We start from the raw sequence: 27,252 nt of genomic DNA, 5'->3' as shown, positions 1-27,252 counted from the left end.
ATCGGTTTTACCGTTCAGGGGCTGACAAAGGAATGAACCAGAAGTAGCCTCTGGCCCTGATTCAGAGCCGGACTCTCTGACGAAGCTCTCGCTCTGAATCAGGGCCATCCTTATCTTTTTTAAGAGCGGCCTCCTGGCCGCTCGCATAGCTGTGGGTGACCAAGACCATCGTGACCATCGGGCTTGCGACGAGACCCTTGCGGTAGGGTCTCTTTGCGCAAGCCCTGGAGTGCTTTTGGCTCTATCAGAGCCAAAAGCACTCCCACTGACATCACTAGTGATGTCAGTGGGGTCGGCCCCAGACGGTAGGTGTTCCCGTGGGAACGCCTCCGTCTGGGCAGCCACACCCCCGGCACACCCACCAAAGTGGGCATGCTGTCACTCACCATCGACAGCACGCCCCCGTTGGTGCGAGACCCATAACGACGGCTTGGCCGTCGTTATTCGGGTCTCCCGCATGCGCACGACGGAGCCGCCTCCGTCGTGTGCATGAGCACTTGGGCAACATCAACCCGCTTGCAAGCGATCATCGCTCGCGAGCGGGTCTGAATCAGGCCCTCATAGTGCGATCCAGCAACCAAGGAGGTAGACAACAAAGTGTGGTTTCCACTGTTGACACCATCTAGTTGTGTCAGCTCATGCATGAGCAAGTATAAATAAAAATTTGTGCTGCAGAGCTGCGTTTTTGCATCCCAGTATAGTTGCCATATTTATGGGCCCGATTCTAAATCAGATGGATCTCTCCTCATGGATGCAGAGAGCAATTTATACCATATTCAGACTCATAATAAGCCTGGCTTAATATCAATAGTAGAGATGTGCGCCGACCCTCGTGTTTTGGTTTTGGATCTCCCCTAGTTTTGGATCTGAATCTGGTTTTGGATTTTTTGTCCTTGGTGTTTTGTTTTTCGGTTTTGGTTTTGGATCTGGATTGTTTCTTAAAATATCATAAAAACAGCTAAAATCACATTAAATGGGCCTGTTTTTGTTCCTACAGTATTATTAACCTCAATAACATTTATTTCCAGTCATTTCCAATCAATTTTGACCACCTCACAATATTATTTTTTTCATCTAGTTAAGGCCAAAAAGGTTGCATCCAGCTAGCTGGCTGACTAAGCTAAGCGACACAGTGGGCTGCACTAACATGTGGCAGTTCAGCTTCCAAGTTACAACACAGATACAGTGTGTTATACAGTTTGGGCTGGATACACCAATAGTGCACTTACAGTGACAGAAGTGTCGGCAGTGCGGGGTGCTCGCGGTGTTCTCAATGCGAGAGTGCCAGTGGTGTCCTCAATGCGTAAGTGCCGTCAGTGTTGGCAGTGTGGGGGCCCTGGCAGTGTCCAGAGTGCATAGTGCCAGCAGTGTCGGCAGAGCGGGGGAGCCAGCGGTGTCCTCGGTGCAGGAGTGCTGACAGTGTCAGCTGTGCAGGGATGCCCTCTGTGTGGGAGTAGCGGTAGTGCGGGGTTGCTGACGGAGTCCTCAATCCGTGGGGCAATAGTGTGGGGGTGCTGGCAGTGTCCTTAGTGCAGGGGTGTCAGCGGTGTCCTCATTGTATGTGTGCTGACAGTGTGGGAGTGCCGGCAGTGTCGGTGTTGCTGGCAGTGTCCTGAGTACATGGAATGGCAGTGCTATGATGCTGGCAGTGAAGGGTACCAGCGATGTCAGCAGTGCGGGGGTGCCAGCAGTGTCTTTAATGCAGGTTTGCTGGCTGTGTCGGCAGTGCAGGGGTTGCTGACGGTGTCCTCAGTATGTGGAATGGCAGTGCTGCGGTGCTGGCAGTGTCTTCAGTGAAGGGTACCGGCAATGTCGGCAGTGCGGGGGTGCCAGTGGTGTCCTCAGTGAAGGTTTGCTGACTGTGTCGGCAGTGCAGGGGTGCTGGTGGTGTCCTCAGTATGTGAGGCAGCAGTGCAGGGGTGCCGCCAGTGTCGGCAGCAGGGGATGCTGCCAGTGGGGGTGCCAGCGGTGTCAGGCAGCGGGGGATGGAGGGCGCCATCTTCTTTTGCTTCCTGTGTGCATATTAAATGGCTGCGGTGGTGTCGGCAGTGGGGGGGAAGCTGCCAGTGGGAGTGCGGGCAGTGTCGGCAGTGAGGGGTGCCGGCGGTGTCAGGCAACGAGGGATGGCGGGCGCCATCTTCTTTTGCTTCCTGACTGTGTGCAACTGTGCATATTAAATGGGCTTAACGCTGATTGGCTGAGAGCCGTGACAGACAGCTCTCTCAGCCAATCAGCGTTTAGCCCGCTCAATACAGAACATCGCAACCCAATAGCGGGAACGCAAGGTTTTGCCTCTGGTAAGGGATCCAGGGCAGGCAGAGAGAGCCGAGCTTGGCTCGGATCACCCCGGATCCCCGATATTCTGGTGGGTTCGGTTCTCTGAAAACTAGGTGTGTGCACCGGCCACTTTTCGTGTTTTGTGTTTTGGTTTTGGATCTGGATCTTTCTTCGTGTTTTGGATCTGGATTGGTTTTGCCAAAACCACCCTTCCGTGTTTTGGGTTCTGGGTTTTGTGTTTTGGATCTGTATTTTTTTGAAAAAAAGCATAAAAACAGCTAAAATCACAGAATTTGTAGGTTTTTCTGCTCCTATGCTATTATTAACCTCAATAACCTTAATTTCCACTAATTTCCAGTCTATTCTGAATACCTCACACCTCACAATAGTGTTTTTATGTCCAAAAGGTTGTACCGAGGTAGCTGGATGACTATGCTAAGCGACACGAGTGGGCGGCACAAACACGTGACCCATCTAGGCGTGAAACTGCAGTGGCAGACAGGATGGCAGTTTGAAAAACTAGGCCCCAAACTGTACATAATGCAAAGAAAAAAAAGAGGTGGAAGATGGAATTGTCCTTGGGCCCTCCCACCCACCCTTATGTTGTATAAACAGGACATGCACACTTTAACAAACCAATCATTTCAGCGCCAGGGTCTGCCACACAACTGTGGCTGAAATGATTGGTTCGTTTGGGCCCCCACAAAACAAGCTGGCAATTAATCTGTCCCTGCACAAACTGGCTCTACGGAGGCAAGATGTCATCCTCATCCTCTTCATCCACCGATTCCTCACCCTCTTCAGTGTGTACATCCTCATCCTCACAGAGTATTAATTCGTCCCTGCTGGAACCACAGGTCCCTCTGTACGTTCTGGAGGCTGGTCTCCCTGGAAGAGTTGATAATTCATTTTATGAACATCATCTTCTCCACATTTTGTGGAAGCAACCTCCTACGCCTTTCGCTGACAAGGTTCCCGGCTGCACTAAACACTCTTTCGGAGTACACACTGGAGGGGGGGCAACTCAGGTAAAATAGAGCCAGTTTGTACAGGGACCTCCAAATTGCTTCTTTTTCCTGCCAGTACAGGTACGGACTGTCTGACATGCCTACTTGGATGCTGTCACCGATGTAATCCTTTAACAGACAGACGTACGCTTGTCGCTGCTGCTTTGAGGATTCAAGTGCGGCTACAGCCCACACAATTCACAAAGACAGAAAAAAAAAAAGAATATTTTTATTGTTTGTGGAGCACACTTTGAGGGTTACACCACCCTTTAACAGACAGACGCACGCTTGTCGCTGCTGCTTTGAGGATGCATGTGCGGCTACAGCCCACACAATTCACAAAGACAGAAAAAAGAAGAATATTTTTATTGTTTGTGTAGCACACTTTGAGGGTGTCACCACCCTTTAACAGACAGACGCACGCTTGTCGCTGCTGCTTTGAGGATGCAAGTGCGGCTACAGCCCACACAATTCACAAAGACAGAAAAAAGAAGAAGAATATTTTTATTGTTTGTGTAGCACACTTTGAGGGTGTCACCACCCTTTAACAGACAGACGTACGCTTGTAGCTGCTGCTTTAAGGATGCAGGTGCGGCTACAGCCCACACATTTCACAAAGACCGAAAAAAAAAGAACAATATTTTAATTGTTTGTGTAGCACACTTTGAGGGTGTCACCACCCTTTAACAGACAGACGCACGCTTGTCGCTGCTGCTTTGAGGATGCAAGTGCGGCTACATCGCACACAAGTCACAAACACATTAAAAAAATAGTTTTTTATTTTTTGGAGCACTTTGAGAGTTACACCACCCTTTAACAGACAGAAGCACGCTTGTCGCTGCTGCTTTAAGGATGCAGGTGTGGCTACAGCCCACACATTTCACAAAGACCAAAAAAAAAGAACAATATTTTAATTGTTTGTGTAGCACACTTTGAGGGTGTCACCACCCTTTAACAGACAGACGCACGCTTGTCGCTGCTGCTTTAAGGATGCAGGTGCGGCTACAGCCCACACAATTCACAAAGACAGAAAAAAGAAGAATATTTTTATTGTTTGTGTAGCACACTTTGAGGGTGTCACCACCCTTTAACAGACAGACGCACGCTTGTCGCTGCTGCTTTGAGGATGCAAGTGGGGCTACAGCCCACACAATTCACAAAGACAGAAAAAAAAAGAACAATATTTTAATTGTTTGTGTAGCACACTTTGAGGGTGTCACCACCCTTTAACAGACAGACGCACGCTTGTCGCTGCTGCTTTGAGGATGCAAGTGTGGCTACATCGCACACAAGTCACAAACACATTAAAAAAAAAATTGATTTTTTTTGGAGCACTTTGAGAGTTACAACACCCTTTAACAGACAGACGCACGCTTGTCGCTGCTGCTTTGAGGATGCAGGTGGAATCTAGACGGGATTTGGAACCGAGGACACACTACCTCCATCAATTGTCTAAATCCCACTGCACTAATGTCGGATACCGGACGCACGTCTAACACCAACATAGCAGTCAAGGCATCAGTTATACGTTTTGCTTCAGGATGACTGCTGTCGTACTTCATCCTCATCGCTAGGGACTGTTGGAGGGTCAATTGTTTAGTAAAAGTAGTGATGTTCCTACTTCCTCTCTGGGATGATGAACAACTCCCAGCAGCAGCAACAGCACTAGGAGGAAGTGGTTCTTGATCTTTCCCTATTTTATTTTTATCGGAGAAAGTTTGGTCCTCCATTTATGTTATATTGATATATAATATACACGCGGCAAAAGCACACACAAACACAGAAAATATTTTTTTATTTTTGCTGGAGAGTAGTGCACTTTGTGGGTTACACCACCCTTTAAGAAATGAGCCAGCCGGCTCTTTACTTATGGGACACAGGCGCACGCTTGGCGCTGCTCCTTTGTTGATGCACGTGCAGCCACAGTGCACACAAGTCACAAACACAGAAAATATTTTTTTTTTTGGTTTGGAGTGTACTTTGGGGGTTACAGAACCCTTTAATGGTCAAGCCAGCCGGCACTTTACTTATGACACAGGCACACGCTTGGCACTACTTTGTTGATGCACGTGCGGCTACTGCGCACACAATTCACAAACACAGAAAATAATTTTTTTTTTGGTTTGGACTGGAGTGTACTTTGGGGGTTACAGCACCCTTTAACGGTCAAGCCAGCCGGCCCTTTACTTATGACACAGGCACACGCTTGGCACTACTTTGTTGATGCACGTGCGGCTACTGCGAACACAATTCACAAACACAGAAAATAATTTTTTTTTTGGTTTGGACTGGAGTGTACTTTCGGGGGTTACAGCACCCTTAATGGTCAAGCCAGCCGGCCCTTTACTTATGACACAGGCGCACGCTTGGCACTACTTTGTTGATGCACGTGCGGCTACTGCGCACACAATTCACAAACACAGAAAATAATTTTTTTTTTGGTTTGGACTGGAGTGTACTTTCGGGGGTTACAGCACCCTTAACGGTCAAGCCAGCCGGCCCTTTACTTATGACACAGGCGCACGCTTGGCACTACTTTGTTGATGCACGTGCGGCTACTGCGCACACAATTCACAAACACAGAAAATATTTTTTTTTTTGGTTTGGACTGGAGTGTACTTTCGGGGGTTACAGCACCCTTTAACGGTCAAGCCAGCCGGCCCTTTACTTATGACACAGGCGCACGCTTGGCACTACTTTGTTGATGCACGTGCGGCTACTGCGCACACAATTCACAAACACAGAAAATATATTATTTTTTTAGCACTTGGGGGGAGCACCCCTGATGGACAGAGCACCCCCTGGACAACACTACAGCACCTCTTTAGGACTGGGACACTGCACAGGACTTTGGAGTGGACACAGCCCCTATGGAGAACTGACTGCACAACACAGTCCAGCCAGCCCCTATGGACTTTGAAGTAGTGGACACAGCCCCTATTAACAACAGCAGCACAGCACAACACAGCCAGCCCCTATGGACTTTGAAGTAGTGGACAACAGCAGCACTACACTACACTACACTACACAGCCCTAACTCCCACCCTCCCTCTTCACTGTCCACAGCCGAGTGAGAAAATGGCGCCGACGTGGGTACCTTATATAGGATCCAAAACCCGCGAGACTCGGAAGGCGGGAAGATGACGTTTTGCCTCGATTTCAGAATCCGAGTCAGGCGGGAAAAGTCGAGCCTGACTCGGATCGGACTCGGATCGGGGGGGCTCGGGGGGGTTCGGATTTCAGAAATCCGAACCCGCTCACCCCTACTGCTTTGTCGCTTAGTAACCAGTCAGCTCACTGCAACCTTTGTTCCAATAATGTTGAAAACAATATTATAAGCTGTGAGGTGGTCTAAATTGACTGGAAATTAATGTTATTGAGGTTAATAATACTCTAGGAAGAAAAAAAAGACCAATTTATGTGATTTTAGCTTTTTTTGTAAATTTTTGTAAAAAAATCCAAATCCAAATCCAAAGCCAGTCACCGCAATTTGGCAAATCCAAATCCAAATCCAAAGCCGGACGACGAATTAGAACCAAATACAAATCCGGCAAAAATGGTCCGGCGCACATCCCTAGATTTAACCCATTACCCTAGGCCAGTATGATTACTTAAATAAATGAGTACTTATATATCCTCAAATTTATTTACGTATTCAAATCCTTTTCAACCTTTCATCCTCAAAAGCATTAGTTGATCTAGAGGACGGTAAACAACCATTATAACCCATAGCTCTATTTGCTTTAACTAGCTAATATTTTTTCCAAAAAACGCTTTTTTTTATTTTTTTTTAGCAATTGAATTAGGTCAAGAACATCTATGTAACACTTAAAATACACAGAAATGGTGATGTTATCTAGTGGCGCTCATGAAACATGGATAAAAATCAAGAGTATAGTCACATTCCTTTCATATGAAAGTATCACTGTGAATCCTTCTTTGTTATTATTCCAATAATCAACAATTATCAATAATTATAGCAAATATTTGCAGTTGTATCTTCCTCACGTCTTTCAATAATATTCACAGATTTGTGGAGCCATGATAATACTGTATATCTCAAAAAAACTATTGGAGAGAGGCAAACATAGCGTAATCGCATAAAAACAAAGAACAGTGAATATCCTTAATATGGCAGAATTGCACAATTACCGGCTGTGTTTTCAGAACTTGAATGAAAAGTTCTGGATAAGCATGGTATGAGAAACACAGGAAAGTCCCCTGGTGTACCCACATGTCATCGCCGTAACAAGTCCAAACTGCCACTCAAGCGGATCCCAGAAATAAACCAACGCGTTTCCACCTCCTGGGGTCTTTTTCAAGGCTGGGTAAGCAAGTGAAGGTATAACGGAATCGGTATGAAATACCGCAGGCCGCATGGCCGGCAGTTCGATTTCCGGCAGCGCCTGCCCTACAAAAGCAGAGTTCTCGGCAACGGAAGTCCGACAGCGCTGGAAATCCCGATCGTCGCTAAGGTAAGTATAAACTAACCTAACCCCCTAACCCTAACCCTCCTTAGGGGTGCCTAACCCTAACCTCCACCCCAAGTGCCTAATCCTAATCCCCTTTCTAAGTGCCTAACCCTAACAACCCCCTTCCCCGCTGCGTAACCCTAAGTCCCCCCCGGGGGAGCCTAACCCTAACCCTCCCTCCCCCTAGCCTAACCCTAACCCTCCCGGGGGGGTGCCTAACCCTAAGTCCCTCCCGGGTGCCCTAAACCTAACCCTCCCCCCAGCAGCTGTCCGCTCGCGGCACCCGGCATCCCTTCGATCTAGACGCCCGGCATTTCACCCTCGCCGGGATATGACAGTCGGTATTAAGACAGCCGGCTGTCGGTATTAAGACAGCCGGTTTCCCGATTGTATACCGGTATAACTCCCAAGCCACTCTTACATAGTTCCATCCTCCAATCAGAGATATACATCAATTAAAAACCTAAATTGAACATAGACCTCCTATCTAAACAAACAACCTCTTTTCCCCATTAATGTTGAAACAAGGATCAGATATGCAAAACGAGAACCAATCAATATTCACAAAGTCCCGGTCACATGATGGATTACATCACCCCACCCTGAAATCTTGTTCTATATCATGATCGGAGTAAAACACATACATCTGTAATCAACTTATCAAAGTCCCCGTCCAGCTGGAAGAAGTGATAAGCTCCTGATTATCATTCTTATACATCAGGCTGCTGCAACCGGGGACCTGAGTATACTTTCTGCATACAGTGTCTGTTGTCCCGGAGACGCTCCGATCAGAAGGACGTCCAGCAACCCCCGTTGTCTAGGAGACACTCCGATCTCAAAGATGATGATGCAAATGTGCATATGAAGTACAGCGTCTCTGTTGTCCAGCGACCCCATTGTCCAGGGGACACTCTAATTACAAGGTTAGTGATGCAAATGTACGTCTGACGTCTGCGTCTTTGTTGGTATGGAAACCCACATAGACATAATGATCCTCCAGAAGCCAGGACTTGTAAATAAAGAGGGGTAGTAGCAGAAAACATCTCCTTTATATATACAGGGGGGACTTTCCATCTTTCTTTTCCCCTCGGTTCCTTTCTTTTTGGACCAGGAATGCCATTATTGCACGTGACCCAAAAAAACATGAAAACATAAGAAAAGACAGGTAAAAATTACATAAATGTACTATAAAAACATACAAAATATCTCATAAAAAACATAAATGCTATGGAATCATAAGAACCACTTAAGCTCGTAGTCTATATTCAGGTTGCCAGGATGCAGTGTATTAAAATCATAAATGCACTGCATTTCTCTCCTAGCAAGCTGTCCAGCTACATCCTTCCTCCTCCAATTTCCTTTTACTACCATTAAACCCACAAATTTCTTAATCCCAGATACCAAACAATTATGTTAGAATTTTAAATGCTTGGAAAGAGCATGACTTTCAAAGCCTTTCCTAATGTTGTGCAAATGTTCGCTAAGACGGCTCTTAATTCTTAAGTGGTCTAGATGTGCGACCTACAGTATATATACCAGATTACATGAACATTCAATCATATATATTACACTTTTTTTGTATTGCAAGTAATAAAGTTAACAATTACAAAATTCTTGCAATTAATACATATTTCCTCCATCTTAGCTTGACCAATTACATTTGAGGACCCGCCTACACCCAACAAAGGTCCCACATCGGTGAAAACCTTTGGATGTGATATTACTCATTCGACCACTCGGGGGCAATGCACTTCTAACTAATTTGTTAGCCAAATGATGCACTTTTTTAGAAATACATTTAGGTTTGTTTGGTATCATTGCTCCTATAAAGTATAGGCCAATGCTTACATAAAATGTTCTCAATTGCCCTATATTGGGTGCAATAGCCTGTAATGAAAGACCATTGAAAAGCAGAGTCCTGCTCCTTTCTTGGAGGACCCTTCTTTAGCAAATCATATCTATATACAGCCTTCACTCCTCCAAGGCTTTTTTAACTGGTTAATGGCCATATCCACATGAGATAAAATTATCCCCCATCTCTATTGCCTGTTCCTGATAGATCTTATCATCAGTGCAATTTCGTTTGAGCCTCTTCAACTGCCCACCAGGAATTGACCGAAGCCAATTACGGTGATGGCAGCTGTCTGCTCCAATGTAGGTTCGGGAGTCAGTGGGTTTACAAAATGTTTTGGTCATAATATTCGTTTCTTCATGGTAAATAGTGATATCTAAAAAAATAACTTCCAAATTATTAATATAAAAACTCAACTCAATATTCAAAGAATTGTTATTTAAAACGCACAAAATTCTTCAACTAAAATCTGATCTCCTCTCCAAATATCTGGACAACGGGGTCACTGGACAACAGAGACGGTGTACGTCATATGCACATTTGCACCATCTCCTTGTGATCGGAGCGTTTCCTAGATCCTAGACAATGGGGGACGCTGGACGCCTGTTACAGTTTTCTATGATTCATTGTGTAAACCCCCAAAACCCAAAAGATTAGGTCTTCTACCAATAACAGCCACCCGCTGTTCCCTTAGAATGGATTATGTTCACCGGTACTTAGGCGGCCACCTGGACTTAAACTCGGAGCAATAGAGGTTTACACAGGTCTCCTAGGAAAACCAGGGTTTAATGTGACACCAGTCAGAGCCGGTGATGTTGATGCAGTGAATATCGTTGGAGGAATTAATATGGTTGGTTCTGCAGTTGATGTTGATGCAGCGAACATCGCTGAAGGAGTTGATATGGCTGAAATGTCCATGGTGCGGCTTAGTGCACCGGAGGAACGGATGCGGCCTGATGCGGCCTGGAGTGACCGTGATGCGTCTTGGTACGTCATGATGCGGCTAGTACAGCCAGAGTAACTGATGCAGCCTGAAGGGACCGTGGGATGGCTTCATTGGCTGTTATGCAGCTAGTACAGCCGGAGGAACCGTGGTGGGGCTTGATTCGCCATGATGCGGCTAGTACAGCCGGAGGAACTGATGCGGCCTGGAGGGACTGTGGTGCAGCTTGATTCACTGTGATGCGGCTAGTACAGTCAGAGGAACTGGTGCAGCCTAGAGTGGCCGAGATGCAGCTAGATTCACCGAGATGCTGAGACGGGATCTCGCAGCAGGAACCGGAAGGGCACGTACAGAGACGCTATTGCCGGCAAGGCCGTGAGGGCGCTGTCAGGCATAAAAAAGACCAAGTACCAATCAGAGCAACGGAAGGTCATCCCGTGTTCCCAATAACATGTGGCGTGACCTGGCTTCCCAATCGCCTAGCAACAGATGGTGCAGTTCCAGCATGGCAGGCGGAAGTGGTAGGAGCGATCACTGAAGCATTGGAGAGTGACAAGTCATGCCAGCGACTTGTAACAATGCCCTTCTGATCGTAGCGTCTATGGGACAACAGATGCTGTATGCAGAAAGTATACTCAGGCCCCGCTTGCAACAGCCTGATGTATGAGAATGATAATCAGGGACTTATCACTTCTTCCAGCTGGACGGGGACTTATAGGTTGATTACAGATGTATGTATTTTACTCCGATCATGATATTGAACAAGATTTCAGGGTGGGGTAATGTGACCGGGACTTTGTGAATATTGATTGGTTCTCGTGTTGCACATCTGATCCTTGTGTCACCATTAACGGGGAAAATAGGTTGTTTGTTTAGATTGAGATCTATGTTCAATTTAGGTTTTAATTGATGTATATCTCTGATTTGACGATGGAACTATTTAAGGGTGGCTTGGGGAGTTATACCTTCACTTGCTCACACGCCCTTGAAAAAGACCCCAGGAAGGGGAGAAAACGCGTTGGCTAATTTCTAGGATCCGCTTGAGTGGCAGTTTGGACTTGTTATGGTGATGACATGTGGGTACACCAGGGGACTTTCCTGTGTCTCTCCTACCATGCTTATCGAGAACTTGTCATTCAAGTTCTGAAAGCACAGCCGGTAATTGTGCAATTCTGCCATAGTAAGGATATTCAGTTTGTTTTAATGAGATTATGATTATGTTATTTATTTGCCTCTCTCCAATTATTTTTGAGATATACATTATTATCATGGCTCCACAAATTTGTGAATATTATTGAAAGACGTGAGGAAGATACAACTGCAAATATTTGCTATAATTCATCCACAACTGGATGTTATTGATTGACTCATAGGAATAATAACAAAGAAGGATTCACAGTGATACTTTCATATGAAAGGAATGTGACTATACTCTTGATTTTTATCCATGTTTCATAAGCGCCACTAGATAACATCACCATTTGCGTGTATTTTATATGTTGATTAGGGTGTGGGGATACACTTTTAGGTGATTGATCAGGGGGCTGCTCGGGCGTGCTGAGAGTTTCTCCATTTTTGTGTATAATCTATGTAACACTTATCCAACCCAATTTTTTTTTAATTTAAACACAATATACCAATGTTTCCTAAAGTGGGCCCGGCAATTGCAGGGGTGCCACAGGCTGGTGATCCACAAATCAAATTATTAATGGGTAATGTGATAGGCAAAACCAGGGCTGGTGTAAATCATAAAGTATGTGGACAAACCTGGGGCTGGCTGGCAACTTTCAACCTGGGGGGCAGACACAAGCAAGTGGCCCAGTTATTCTATGAGTGAATGCAATGTAAAAATGGGCGTGACAACAATGGTTTCCGTAATGTGCGTGTGGTTTAAATAGCAAATGAAGTATATGATGGTAAAATTGTTATGACAAAGAGCTATAAATAAATACCATCTATTGTGTGTGTCTCCCGGGGACTGGGTTGAGCAGCTGTGCCCGGCCCTTTGTTCCGCCTTCCTCTAAAGCTCCGTCCCACAGTGTGTGTGTCTGACCCGGAGAAAGCGGGGCACAATTCATCAATCACAACACGGGCAGGGAGAACAGTTAACAAAACGGGCAGGGTGTAGTGCCCTGCTAAAAGTACCTAGTGGAAAGTTGGGAACACTAAAATATACATACATACAGACACATTAAGTCCACACACATGCAGGGGAATTCAATTCAAAGCGATGTTGAATAGCCCCAGGATGGAGCTCCCGAACTTATTCAATTCAACGCAATGTTTGGTCGGGCTATAGGAATTCTTCTCGCATTCCCCTGGGGATGCGAGGAGAAATCCGACAAAACTGCCGGCCACACGGCTGTTTGCCAGCTTAGCACGGTGCAAACAGCCGCGTGACCGGCATTTTAGTAGAGAATGCCGGTTCTCACGACTAAACACCCAGGTTAAGTTGTGAGAACCGGCTTTCTCCGCCTTAACAACACGCTGAATTGAATAGCTCCAGGTGCTCCCTCCCAGGGCTATTCAGCATCGCGCTGAATTGAATTCCGACAATGAATAATATAAAGAGCAAAAACCCCCCTTGCAAAGTTTATGCCACACTGACTCATATAAATTATATACAAGATATAATAGATAGACAGACAGGCAGATCAGTGGTCCCATATCGATATTCTTGATCGATACAGGTTCACCATAATCAAAAGGATTTATGGAAACATCTATATTTATATCGGTTTTCCAAAAATCTTTTTTTCCATATATATCGGAAAATTGCGGCACACGAGGGTGGGAGCGCATAGGCACTGCTATTTTTATAAACTGAGGGGGCTGATTGCTCCTCTGCAGCCGTCGGGTATGCATTATGACGGGGGGGCAGCCAACGCTGCATTTACATTACTCCTGCCCCCTCTTAACGGGATGTAGTTATGAGACCAGCGGCCGCTATGCTGCTGGTCTCATAACTACATCCCGATGCTATTGGTCTAAATCCCTATGGGGGGGCGTCGAGATAAAGATAGGCGTCAAAATACCGACCCCTATCTTAATCCCGACGCCGGAATCCAGAAGGATGCCAGCCCAAACGAGGTAAGTCCGGGGTGCCCTTAGTGTTAGCCACAAGCGGGGGGGGGGGGTGTTAGGTTCAGGTAGTATGGTGGAGTTAGCATTGGCTTTGGGGTGGGAGGTTAGGGTTAGGCATTGCTAGGGGGGAGGGTTAGGTGTAGGCACCACTGGGGGGGGTTAGGGTTAGGCACTAAGGGGGAGGTTGAGGTTTAGGCATGAAGGGGGAAACTTAGGTTTAGGCACTAATGGGGAGGGTCAGAGTTAGGGTGCATGGTGGGGATGGTTAGGCTCCAACAGGGAGGGTTAGAGGGAGAAGGGGGGAGGGTAAGTATACTTACCTGACTCTTGTCAGGATACCAACCATCGGGATGCTGCTTTCAGTATTTTGACATCATGACAGCTGGATTACATACCGATTCCCCTTTTAACCCAAGGCTGCTCCCCCAGTGAGAGCCGATCACTGCTGGTAGCAGTGATTGGCCAGCCCGACAGCAGCCCCCACTGCTGCCATCCAGTCACAGTGCATCCTTTACATTACCGCCAGGCTGGCCGATCACTGTGCCCATCGTGGTAGGAGCCATGGGTGCAGAGGGACTGGAATGCAACCAGGTCAGAAAAAGCCCAGTCTGGCATGGTCGCATCTGCAACCATGCCAGGCAAGTGGTTAAGTGTGGAAATGTACATTCCAACACCTGTTCCAGCAATCAGACATTTATCTGGATCAACAGGATATATTAAGTTACTAATGGCATAATGGCACTGGCCAACCGTACATTTTTCTATAGTGATTTAATTTGTTTGCCACCACATTTTTATTATTATACACTGAAGTGCCAAAAGTCATGGGATCGCAGTATGTAAAGGTAATGGGAAGTGGCATCACTCTACTGTGACATCTTGGAAATGCCCAGACCTGCATCAGTTGTAATCTGACATTTCGTGAGTTAGCTTGAACACCGGCTAGGCTGCTCATGGCAAGGCGATGTGAATTATCGGAGGTCGAATGTGGCATGATAGTGGGTGCCCGACAGATGGAACATTCCATTTACAAAGTTGTGCGGACATTCAACATTCCGCAATCTATGGTGTCACGTGTGTACAGTGAATACCTCTTGGAAGGCATTACCACCCACCGTGGAAAGTGCAGTGGCCAACCATGGGTGCTTACTAATTGTGACCATCGGTGTCTGGCCAGAATTGTCCATGGTAACAGACAAGCTACACTGGCTCAAATCACATCCACATTCAATGCAGGAGGTACCAGACACATATCCAGCAGGTCAGTGCAGCGTTCTTTATCTTCCATGAGATATGGAAGAAGACCCACCAGAGTGCCCGTATTAACACTACGACACCGGACACAGCACCTGACCTGGGCTTGTAACATTGCTAATTGGACCCTGGAGGACTGGCAACATGTGGTGTGGTCTGATGAATTATGGTTCCAGTTGAGTCGGGCTGATGATAGGGTTGGGCAGTGGCGGATCCAGAGGGGGCGATAGCCCCCCGTAGCACAGTGTGTATCAACTGTCAATGGATGGCGAGTGTTTGTGGGCGGGGCAGAGGGCAGAGCCACACAATCGCTCATTTTGGCCCCACCTGCGCTACACACTGCTGGTATTACAGGCATTGTGAAGCAGGGGGCGGGGCCAAAATGACGCAGTCCCCCCCCCGCTGCGGGACTTTTACATGTAATTACGGGGGGGATAGGAGGGGTTGGCGGCAGCCGGGAGGCTTGCCTGCCTTCCCGGGAGGACGGGAGCGGCACCCAATTTTTGGGAGGCTCCCGACAAAATCGGGAGGGTAGGCAAGTATGGTGCAGCTCTGTCTGGGACTTGTAGTTCCACAACATCTGGAGAGCCACAAGTTACATCTCAGACGTTCACCCAATGTTTCTTTCTAGTATACGGTGACACTGACCTCTCATATTAATAGCAGCTACTGTAGATGGTATATTGGCTTTGATCACTGATCAGTATACTGTACTGTATGTCAATTATATTTGCTCCTTAGCTTGGTAGTCTAGATATTTTGCTATGATGGGAAGGGGTCTATTGTTATCACCTTGTCTTTCTGGGCCTAAGCGATTAGCTCTCTTTATCTGTGGGGTACCTAATGTGTCTGCAATGTCCAGGGCTAAAGGCAGATCTTTAGCAAGAAAATCGAGGAGTTGTGGGCCCTTGTAGGGTTCAGGGATGCCTATGAATCTAAGGGTATTTCGACAGTGTCGATTTTCAGATCATCAATCTTTTCTTTCAGGGATTGAATGGTAGAGGAGCGAGAAGCTGTGTCATCCTGAATGGTCTGGAATCTATCCTCCACAACGCTGACCCTTGTCTCTAGAGTGGTCAAACGGGCAGCATGAGCGTCAATTCTAGTCAGGGCAGCCTCTATCTTCATTTCAGTACTTTCCACTCGCTTATCAAGCTGGAGCATTAGCACTTTAGAAATGGTCTCTGCCATTTCAACCATAGGTAAGGAGGAAATGGAGATTACACCTGAGGCAGAGGAGCCTTGAGGCTCTAGGGTATCCTGTGGCTCGAGGGGGGAAGAAGGAGGGGTAATTTTTCCTGACTACTTTTAATGAATACATTTGTTAAGTCTGTGTGAATTCTTCAATTAGGGAATAGTCCTTACAACTGCAGGTAAATGTATATAATTGCTTAATGATTTGTTTTAATATTCCCCATGGAGCGCTATTGGGGCTCATCAGTGTAGAGTAGAGGTCTTCTTAACTTGGATAAACAATTTTAGTCAAAGACATGGGTTTTTCAGTGACCTATAATTCACCAATAGATGTCACATGACTCAGTTGTTACTTGAAGGATATTGGCACCTCCATCAGCATCTTCATCCCTCTGTGAGATTCCCTGAGAAGTCTGCTTCGTGATTGGATGTGGGTTTTGATGCAGGATGGAAGAACTGGGTCCAAGTGCTCAGACCTGGGAGATGTTGGCATTGGTGAAGTCTAATATGGTTTAACACATGGAAACAAGAGCTTTTGTCCATGGTCACAGAGCTTTTCCCAGCGCAGTATCTGTCCTCACACACTATTCTCATTGTTTCCCCTCCATTGCCTCTTGTCACTTCTCCTTGTCAGAGTTTAATTAGGACAACGAGCTTTCACAGGCTCATTTGTCACTTCACCAGCTTTCTAACACTTCCTAACGATGGAAGGTTTAGAGAGCCTTGTGGGTGTGCGGGGTGATGAGAGTTGGGAGCAGTACAGGAAAACATTATTGAGAAGGGGCAGAGGGCGCCACTTAAGGTCATAAGGGTCATTTATCAAAGTCTATTTAAGTGCAGAACTACTGTTGCAAAACTGGTAGAAAGGCAGCACCTGCATTTTCCTAATTCATTCTGGAATTTTAATAAGTTACAGTCTAATTAAAAAAAGCCACCAAAACAATAGAAAAATCCAGCGCTGTATATGCAATACAACACTTCTGTTATTAGATTTGCAATCAGGTTTTTTTTTCATTGTCAATTATTTTTAATCTTTACATTAGTTTAATGCAGCAAAATGTTCCTTATTAATGACACTTTCCAGAAAAATAATGTAACCACTCTCTTTATATGTATTATTTCCCTATAATGTAGTAGACAAGTTTAATACTCGATTTTACCATACGCATAGCTAGCACAAGACATCACTAAAAACTGCAACTTAAGCTGGGTACACACTAGATATTTTGCCCGATTCCGATTGATCGGAATGACAATTCGTTAATATCGTCAAGTGTGATCACACTATGTGCGCTCCTGCAGCGTTGTCCGTCGCATCTTCAGGTCGCCCCTACATTCAGCTCAATCTGACAATCTCGTTAACAATTTTGTTCAAATCGTGGAGTGTGTACGCACTGCCGGATGACCAGGCGATATGTTAACATTATATAGTGTGATAGAAGGACTGGAAAAGTACTGGATGGCAGATATGTGCGTCCCAGATTCTTATCATATGTGTTTTAAACCCCCAGGAGCAGTCTTTTCTGCTAGGCAGATTGGGTCTCGATTTTTGGAAAAGCCGGATAATGGGTCCTGGGGGTGTGGATGTGAGAAGGGAGGACTCCATCCACAGGCCGTTCCAGGTGTTGGGCCTTTCAACCTTAGAGCAGGCTGATTAGTAATTGCACCTGAAAGTGGCTCATATAAGTTGTGTCAAGGTATGGCTTATTGTCTCATACACCTGGGGAGAACAGACAGTAAGGTTTGTTCAGAGACCGTTCAGAGACACAGTGAGATACTTGGAAGTGCTGTGTTTGTGCCTACGTTTTGCGTGAGGCAGTAGGCCCTGCCTCTTTGAGGGAGGGAGTAATTCGTTTAGTGCCCAGACGGGCTAGGATTTATTTTTATGTTTTGTTTATTTTGTTTTATTTTATTTATATTGCACAATAAAAACTGGTTCCGACCAACTTGCTTGAAAACCCTGGACTGGTGTGCTGTTTCCTGGCTGCTGTGTGTAAGGAGGTGTCCATCTACTCAGGAGAGGGACCCCCTACCCCGATCATATCACGATAGTTAACGATGAAATGACCAAACAAAATATGATATATCGTTTGTAAGACTGCACTATGTGTATGCACTATATTGTTTGTCCGGGCGTTCAAGGGAAATCTAGATGACCATTGCATAATTTGCTGATCGTCTGATGTGTACCCACCATTAGATTTGATTTAATTTGCCAACATATTGGTGAGGATTTAAACCTAAAGTCAAAATATACTATATCAATAGTCATAAGCCACTGGAATCACCTATCTGTCAATAAATGTTAATGCTGGTATTTTTTTTTTTTTTTTTTTAAAGTTTTTCATTACTTAATAATTTTAAGTTCTGTTTTATCTTAGATTTATATGTTTTACTATTGCTGTTTATTTTGTGCAAGGTCAAGTAAGAAATGGTTGTACACAAAAGGAAATTCTTTTAATTAACAGAATAATAGAGTGTTTCATCCTTCCATTAACCCATAACAATACTTGGCTGATCCCAGGCCTTCCCAATTAGAGAGCGTAGGATGTGTATTTGTGTTTATATTGGTTCAATTTCAAATATTTACTAATTGCTTCGCACACTGAAAGTATCACTAGCTTCACACTTTTTTTTTATTCTCCCACCCATTGGCTGAGGCCAGTTTCTGGGGCCAGTGTACAGATATATGTGTACATGTGTGCCGGACAAAATTACAAAGCCCAAATTACATCTAGAATAACTATTGACATTACAAAAAGTGCATAATTGTGTTATTTTTCTTTGTATTTTTTTATTTTTGTTCCCATAGATGATGACTTCAAATTATATTAGAATAACATGTTAAACTAACAAGTATGCCTTCCAGTGGAATTGGTCAATTATATAGAGCCTAATCTTTATTAAGTCATGCACCAGGAAACAATTATTTTTTTTGTTTTTTTTTCTATTGTTCATTATATTTACTTTCAAAGTAGTAATAAGTACATATAACAAAAAGGACAGCAAACCGAGAGCAGCAAAGCTATAAACTGAACTGCAGTCTATGTAAGTTGTACTCTGTGGCCCTGCAAGTGCTCATTTGCAGTTAGCCTGATCAGAGCAATTTCTGCTTTATGATCCTCATCCTGAGCCTTCTAATGCCAGAGTGATCAAAGTGTGTTTACATACTGTAGTCTGGGTAACAGGTTGCATGCAGGGCTTAATTTGTGCAGGAAGCACTGGGACACAGTTCCAGCTCTTCTTTGGTTTCACAGTCTTTAAGGTTTAAAAATAATTGTAATAATAAAAAAGAATAAGTCGTATGTGATTTTTTAAAATCTAAAGTTCAACTTATTTTTATTTACATATTAAGCACTGATTACATGGATGACTGGATGGTGAAATCTTACTAGCTTGAATAGCCAGTAATACATTAACATACCATATGGGCTGCATTAGTACTTGGTGTTAGTGTACTGAGCTCATAATGTGATCTAATGCTGCCCTAGCCAGGTAATAGTAGCCTCCCTTTGAAACATACTTGCCTACTCTAACACCTAATACCCCTTTTACACCGACATAAAAATCCCGGGTTGATGCACGTGAGCACGCATCAACCCAGAATTTTTGTCAGTGTAAGTGGATCCACCCAGGTCCAGGGACCCGGTGATCCAACTCGGGTAGTTTGCAGGATTGGCCACGGGTCGTTCCCATGGCACCCTGCAGTGTAAAAGGTGTGATCCGGGTCAGGATGACCCGGATCGTGCCGCCCGATTGGCCGGCTTCAGTGGCGCTTGGAAATTACATAATCTAAAAGCGTCCACTGCAACACCAGAAGAGCCGGTCACTACAGACCCAGCTCCGGTGTGAGAGGCACCGACTCAGGAATATCCTGGGTCGGCGCAGCAATATGAAAGGGTTCTGGTGTAACTAATATCACTAATAACACCTAACTAATAATTTTAACAACACCTAACCAATAACATTAATAACACCAAACAAATGTCACTAGTAATATCAACCTAATATCACTAATAACACCTAACCAAAACTCTAATAACACCTAATCAATAACACCTTATATCACTAGTAACATCTACCTAATATAACTAACATCACCTAACAAATATAACTAATAGTAATAAAGCCTAACTAAAGCCACTAATAATGCCTAACCATTAACACTAATAACACCTAACTAATATCACCAATAACACCTAACTAATACCACTAATAACAACTAATATCACTAGTAACATCTACCTATATCACTAGTAACATCTACCTACAGTAATATCACTAATAACACCTAACTAATATCAGTTGTTATACATAACCAGTTTTGGATAGCCAATAAAATAAATCCGAACTAATCCGAGCTTGCGGTAAAATGGCGATAAGAACCGAGTAAATCCGAACCTGCACATCTCTACTAATAACACGGAACCGAAATCACTAATAACACCTAACCAATTTCACTAATAGCACCTACCTGATATTACAAATAACATCTAACCGATATCACTAATAATACCTACCCAACATAACTAGTAACACCTACCTAAATAACAGCTAAGCAATATCACTACTAACACCTACCTAATATCACTTATACTAAAAAATATCCTACTTCAAAGACAATAATATGTGTGTGTAACTGTGTATATATACTGTGCAATAATATATATGTTTGTTATGTATACTGTACATATATCTGTGTATATATATATATATATATATATATATATTTCATTTTTTTCATATATATATTTATATTTATTTTCTTTCCCCCAATGCTGATTGTGAAGGAAAAATTAAATAAAAAATACAAATTTAAGAAATACCAAAAAAGTTTATGAAATGCAAATTTAATTTATACAAAATATATTTAACAATACTAGAATTTTTAAATTTAAAATGAATAATTACTTTAACAATGCTGAATAAGGTTACAAAAAACTCACTTCTGTTCCAGATTAAGTGATTGCTCTGCATTTCCAAACTGTAAACCCCCACCCATGGAAGTGGCCCCTCTTTGCTTTGCTATTGGATTACCTACTCCTATTCTTCTAAATACCTACTCCACCGTTTACCAAACTTCTCATTGTTATTGGATTACCTTTCTGTCTGCTCCTTTTCTGCTGTATACCGATTCTGCACTTTGACCACAGTCACCTACAGTATCTTCAACTTGGACTCTGCAGAGGCCCCTGCTCAATGGACGGAAGCAGTATTAGTTCAGGCAGCACTGATTTTTGTTTATCGGGAGGCTTGCCACTTAGCAACAGCTGGTGGGTTAGGTGCAAGCCTCCCGACGATCACTGAGAAGGAAAGTGAAAGAAGCTTTCACTTACCTTCTCAACAGCCGGTGGATTGAGGGGTCAGCTGCACGCATCTGCCCACACCCGCCCGCGCATGTGCAAATAGATGAGCAAACAAATTCTCCTTCCCACAGCCGGCATACCTTTCCTGCCTCTGACCGGCACCATACGCAACAGCATTCTCATAAGGGGGCTAGTCAACAGCACGATCTCCCCCTATCCCGCTCAGATAAAGATGACACTTACCCCTCTGTGGACTGGGAGTCAGAGGAGGTGACTAAAACTAATGCGACTTCCCGCAGGGGCATGTATAGCGACCTGCAAATGGGCCGAGTGGCTCTTGCAGGCAGAATGCCCCCTTCACATTGGGCACTGAGTGAAAGTTCTCAAGTGTATAATTTCACCCAATTAGCCATCCGAACAGCCCTCATTAAGGAGGCTGAAATGGTTCACCATAATCATACTGGCATTCTGGACATCCCTGCCCTTTTTGCCCCAGAGGTTGATCCAGTCCTCTTCACTCATGGGGGATAAGACCCAGAGTGATACTATTGATAAATTACTGAGAAAAATACAGTTCAAAGTCTCAGACGCTGCTGGCCCACTGCTGTTTGTCTTAGACAAGGCAGAGAGTTTCTAGCGGCTCCCTAGAATCTTTCGCAGCTACTAAAGTGGCCCTTTTGAAAGCTATTAGCAGGGCTTCATTTATGATCGGCCAGACCTTTGACTTTATATCTGACTCCAACAGAACTCACTGGCTAGCTAGAGCAGGTCTACCTAATGTAGCTCCCAGACCAGTAGATATCCCTAATCTGACCGACTCTGGCCTCTTTGGGCCTGACCTTATCAATAAGGTCAAGGACCATTATAGGGCTGGCAAATCCTTTGCAGACCTAAGGGGCCACCTGCCTAACAAGCGCCCCTATTACCAGGAGGGTAGTTCTGTCGCAGCCAGCAATTTGACCCAAGAGCAGCGAGGCAACTGCTGAGTGCCTAAGGGTGGCTTCTATCAGGCACGAGTCGCAAGAGGTACTGTGTTAGGCAATACCAACCCCTCAGGGAAAGACAGAGGTTACAGGAAGTGTCTTTTAGGCACCCCTTTCTCCATGTCTTTCTCAGGCAATTGCTTCCTGGAGGCATATTACCACAGACAGGTGGTTTTCAAAGATTGTAGAAAATGCCTGTCCCTTCCTCTCTACAGATTTCCTCTACAGATATTCCCCTGCTCGAAGAACACCAGTCATCTGCTAGATGGTTCATACAGACCGGTTTTAAATGTCAGATCCCACAACCAGTACAAAAAGCCTAGTTTTTTTCCGTATGGAAGGTCTGGCTGGTGTACCTTTCCTGCTAGCAAAGAACAATTTCTGTATCAAAATCGACCTCAAAGAGGGCTTTCATACGATCCAGGTTTATCCAAATCACAGGAGACTCCTGAGATTCTTGTGGAAAGACAACCTCTACCTATGGTCTGTCATGGTGTTTGGGCCTGCCCAATGCTCCTTACACATTCACCTGTCTCATGAAGGCAGTTGTCACACACCTCAGAAAGGCATGTGGTGCATCATCTACTTAGATGACCTCCTGGAGGTACTTATATCTCACAGGGACTATATCTCTTCTCCAGAGTTTTGGTTTTACCATAAACCTCCCCAAATCAATGTTGACTCCCTGCCAGTCAGTTATCTTTCTGGGGTTCCTCTTGGATTCCCTTTCTTTCTCCATAGCACTTCTGGCAGACAAATGGAGAGAGATTCAGCATTTTGTTGCACAACTTCTTCGCCAGTTCTCATTGAGAGACTTAGCCACAGTTATAAGGAAAATGGGAGCATTGGATCCAGCATTTCAAGATGATCCCCTTCTATGCAGACATTCCCAGAACATTCTGTCAGCTCTCCTCTCTCAGGAGTTCGGCTGGTCAGACAAGCTTCTCCTGACATCTACAGTTCACAAGGAGATTTGTGACTGGACAACCCTCCCGTTGCCTCCTCCAAGACCACTTTTACCCCCTCCTTCAGACATCATCATCACCTCTGATGCTTCCCTCGCAGGCTGGGGAGCTTTCACAAGAGACAAGGCAGTACAAGGGAGATGGTTAGCTCAGGAGTTCACAGCCCACATCAACCTCTTGAGGTTGAGGGTGGCCAAACTAGCCCTGTCTTCCGTAGTGCCCCCACAAGCCCAAGGAATTTCCATCCAACTATACCTTGATGACAGGATGGCAGTTTCTTACCTCAACAAAATGGGAGGCACCCATTCTCCCATCCTCTGTCAGGAGGTGTTAGATATCTGGAATTGGGCGGTAACCGATCCATACTCCTATCCGCCACATACGTTCCAGGGGAACTGAATGAGCAGGTCGGCTCCCTATCCAGAAAGAATATCACTCTGGATCATGCAACTCTGTGTCCAGAGATCTTTTTCAACATAGTAAAGACGTTCAATCAGCAACAAATAGACTTGGTCTCAACCCCATCAAACGCGCAGGTTCCAACCTTTGGGTCCAAGATCTGGACTCAGGGAGCATCTCACATGGGCGCCATGTCATTTCCATGGACCTACCTTCTACTTTCTTATGCCTTCCCACCTCCGGCATTGCTTCTGAAGGTCCTCCACAAAATCACAACAGACAGGGTGCCCCAGCTCATTCTTGTCTACCTAGTTTGGCCTTCCAGAGTTTGGATTCCCTTGATCTCCCAACTCCACAAGGGAACCAAGCTCCCTCTGGGGATATCCCAGGGCTGCTTCCAGGGAACTCCGTATCTGCTACAGAAGCTGCCACAATGCATGTGGATAGCGACATTACTCGACTGTTGACCGACACCAACCTCCCGGCCTCTTCCATGGCCTTAATCAATGCTTTCCTAAAAGCCAGAACAAGGTCTAGATACCAGTCCATTTTAGATTAATTCACATCCTGACATGCTACACAAATTTCCCCCACCAGTCACTTCTCAGACCCCAACTTAGCCATCAATTTCCTGGCCACTAAGTTTGAGGTGGGGCTAGTTCCACCACAATACACTCCTATGACTCCACTCTAGCCCTCTCAGTCCCAGGTCTTACTGAAAGCAAACTCTACCTTAGGTTGCTGAAGGGCATCTTCCTGTCCAGACATTCGGGTCCACGCTACTCTTCCACATGGAATATTAACCCATTCCTAAATTTTCTTGCAACCATCCCTTCCACTGCCGATATCTTTCATCTTACGGAAAAAAACTGGCTTCATTACTGGCCCTGGCCTTTGCAGCCAGGAATGCCGAGCTTTCACTAATACACACATCCGAACCCTGCATGACTTCTAGCCCAGCAGGTTTCCATGTTGTTGTCAAAGGCCACACAAAGACCAACTCTCTTAAAACACCCCTAGTAGAATTCGACCTGGTCAGAAACCAGTTTCACCTTGATCTCTGCATAGTCGATTGTTTATCAGTGTACCTTGCACTCACAGAACCCCTCAGGGGAGACATCTCTAACCTTTTCATTACCTATCAAAAGCACTTTCAATCTGCCAGACCTTCAATGATCAGGTGCTGGATAGTTTCAGCCATACAAAATTTAGGAATAGACACTTCCCTCTTCAAAGGCCAATCCCTCCATGGGGTGGCTGTTACTTCTGCAACCGCTAGAGGCTAACCGCTACAGTATATAATGTAGGCTGCATGTTGGTCATACACGCGCACCTTCGTTAAGCATTATTGGAGGCCTTCAGATACTCAAAGGATAGAGTTCCTTAGAGCAACCACCAGGTATGTGGTAGACTGCCCACCAGCTGCTGCAAGGTAGAAAGCCTCCCGACAAACAAACACTAGTTTGCAGGAATTTATGATCTGCAAACTCTCTTTGTTCTTTGGAATAGGATTGCCACCTAGCAACAGCTCCCACCCTAACCACCCTATACCTTGCTAGATCTGTTGGTTGTATTCTCTCAGGGTCAGTTATCAGGAATATCTGATCTCTCCATTGCTTATTGGTGCTCCAAACGTTTAGAAGAAGCTGCAAGTGCAGCAACATAAAGATCAGAAATGAGTGACAGCTTCAGTACACCCTACCAATTATATTTTGTTGCCTGTTCCTAAGCAACCAGTGTTTGCCCGGTTTCACCCCTTCCCAGTCAGGGTTTGGGCATAATTCTGTTTTTAATGTTCAAAAATGTTATAGTAAAGTTGTTCCTTCTGCTTCAAAATGTTTCGAGTCCCTTCTTTGTATGCTAAAGGAACTATGGTGTTGGAATCTCCTTAGCTCTCTTGTTCTAGTTAGGATTGTCATCTGTAAATGTCTGTAAAATCTGGCAGGATACGGGGCAAGATAGTAAATAAACAGAAATAGGACTACGCTCATTTTTTCGAACCAAGTTGTGAAATAGCAGAAAATTATATAGCAGTCAGATTTCCCAGTAATAATAATAATTTAATCACATATAAAAATAAAATACAAATATACAATACACTTTCATGTATATTATTAGGAATATTAATATTCAACTATAAAATAAAGTGATCTTTATAGTATAAAATTCAATACATTTTATAAAAATGTCCCATAAGAACACCTATTACCGGAACAAAGTCAGAATTTTCTTTTAATAGAAAAAGCACATACTGTTCATCAATGGATTAATAGTGCTCCACTTGAGTGTATATCAATAGTATAATCCGTGAGAGATGCTCCGCAAAGATCATATATGGTCTAACTGTCCCAAGAGGGATAAGGGATGTAGTCAAGAAGCCGACGGTCTAAATGCCGACCACCGGCTTCCCGACTGTCTAATCCCGGTAAGGTACTAATGACAGGCGCCTATCATTAGACCTAAGCCGGGAGCCCAACGCCCGGCATAACGAACTAAGGTAAGCCGGGCACGGACAGATGCAGGGGGGAGGGTTAGGTTTTAGGGCTCCAGGGGGGATTTAGGATTAGGCAACCCCCCGGGAAGGTTAGATTAAGACTAGGGGAAGGGGGGGTTAGGGTTAGGCACCCCCGGTGAGAGGTTAGGGTTAGGCACCCCCCCGGGAGACTTAGGTTGAGGTTGCGGGGAAGGGGGGGTTAGGTTTAGGCACTTCGGGGGGAGGTTAGGGTTAGGCACCCAAATAGGAGGGTGGTTAGGGTAGGGAATTAGGTTAGCGATACTTACCTAATTAGCAGTCGGGATCTTCACCTCTGCCGGGCTTCCGCTGTCAGGATTTAATATCTACTACACCCGACCGTAATGGTGATAAATAAATAGCTTAATTGGTGTCACAAGCTTTGACCGCACTGGATATACCTGGTCAGTGGAGTTACTCTGGAAAGTAGCCTAATTGGGGCAGCTCTGCTCCTGCAGTCTTGTTTATCTCCCGTGTGTTCCAGCTTCATTCAGCCACATACATCCATGGGGGTCAGCTGCATACACTGTGGTGTTATCGTGTGCGCTTGCTGTGCTTCCTCCTCAAGGTTTGTATTAGCAAGACACTCCAGTGTCTCCGTCACAGATCAAAGTGCTGCCAATATGGGGGTCCACTGACACATTTTGCCCTAGCATATGAGGGCTTTATCAAAGGATATGGGGCCAGCACGCTTATATGCACATGTGACCAGCACACGACCATGTGCGCATGTGCGGCCGGGTGCAGGTGCGAGGCCGAGCTGCCCCCTCTCCCTCAGCTGTTGAGAAGGTAAGTGAAAGTATCTTTCACTCCTTCTCAGCGATCAGCAGGAGGCTTGCACCTAACCCAGCAGCTGTTGCTACAGTAGGTGGCAATCCTATTCCCTAGAACAGACTGTTTGCAGATCATAGATTCCTGCAAACTAGTGTTACTTGTATAACTTTAGTATTGAGAGGAAGGGGTCTATTTACTAATACTCTGCATTAATGCCACTCCTGTTTCGG

The 27,252-nt window shown here is 45.0% G+C and overlaps 1 pseudogene; it reads left to right on the top strand.

Annotated features, from left to right (window-relative positions):
- Positions 1–7,415: 7,415 nt before the first annotated feature.
- Positions 7,416–22,375, top strand: LOC148481926 (uncharacterized; annotated as a pseudogene).
- The last annotated feature ends 4,877 nt before the right edge of the window (positions 22,376–27,252 follow it).

Source organism: Taudactylus pleione, unplaced genomic scaffold, assembly GCF_031769625.1.
Source record: "Taudactylus pleione unplaced genomic scaffold, aTauple2 ptg000556l, whole genome shotgun sequence".
Lineage (NCBI taxonomy): Eukaryota > Metazoa > Chordata > Amphibia > Anura > Myobatrachidae > Taudactylus > Taudactylus pleione.
Note: the sequence above shows the minus strand (reverse complement) of the source record. Positions and strands in the feature narration are given on the sequence as shown.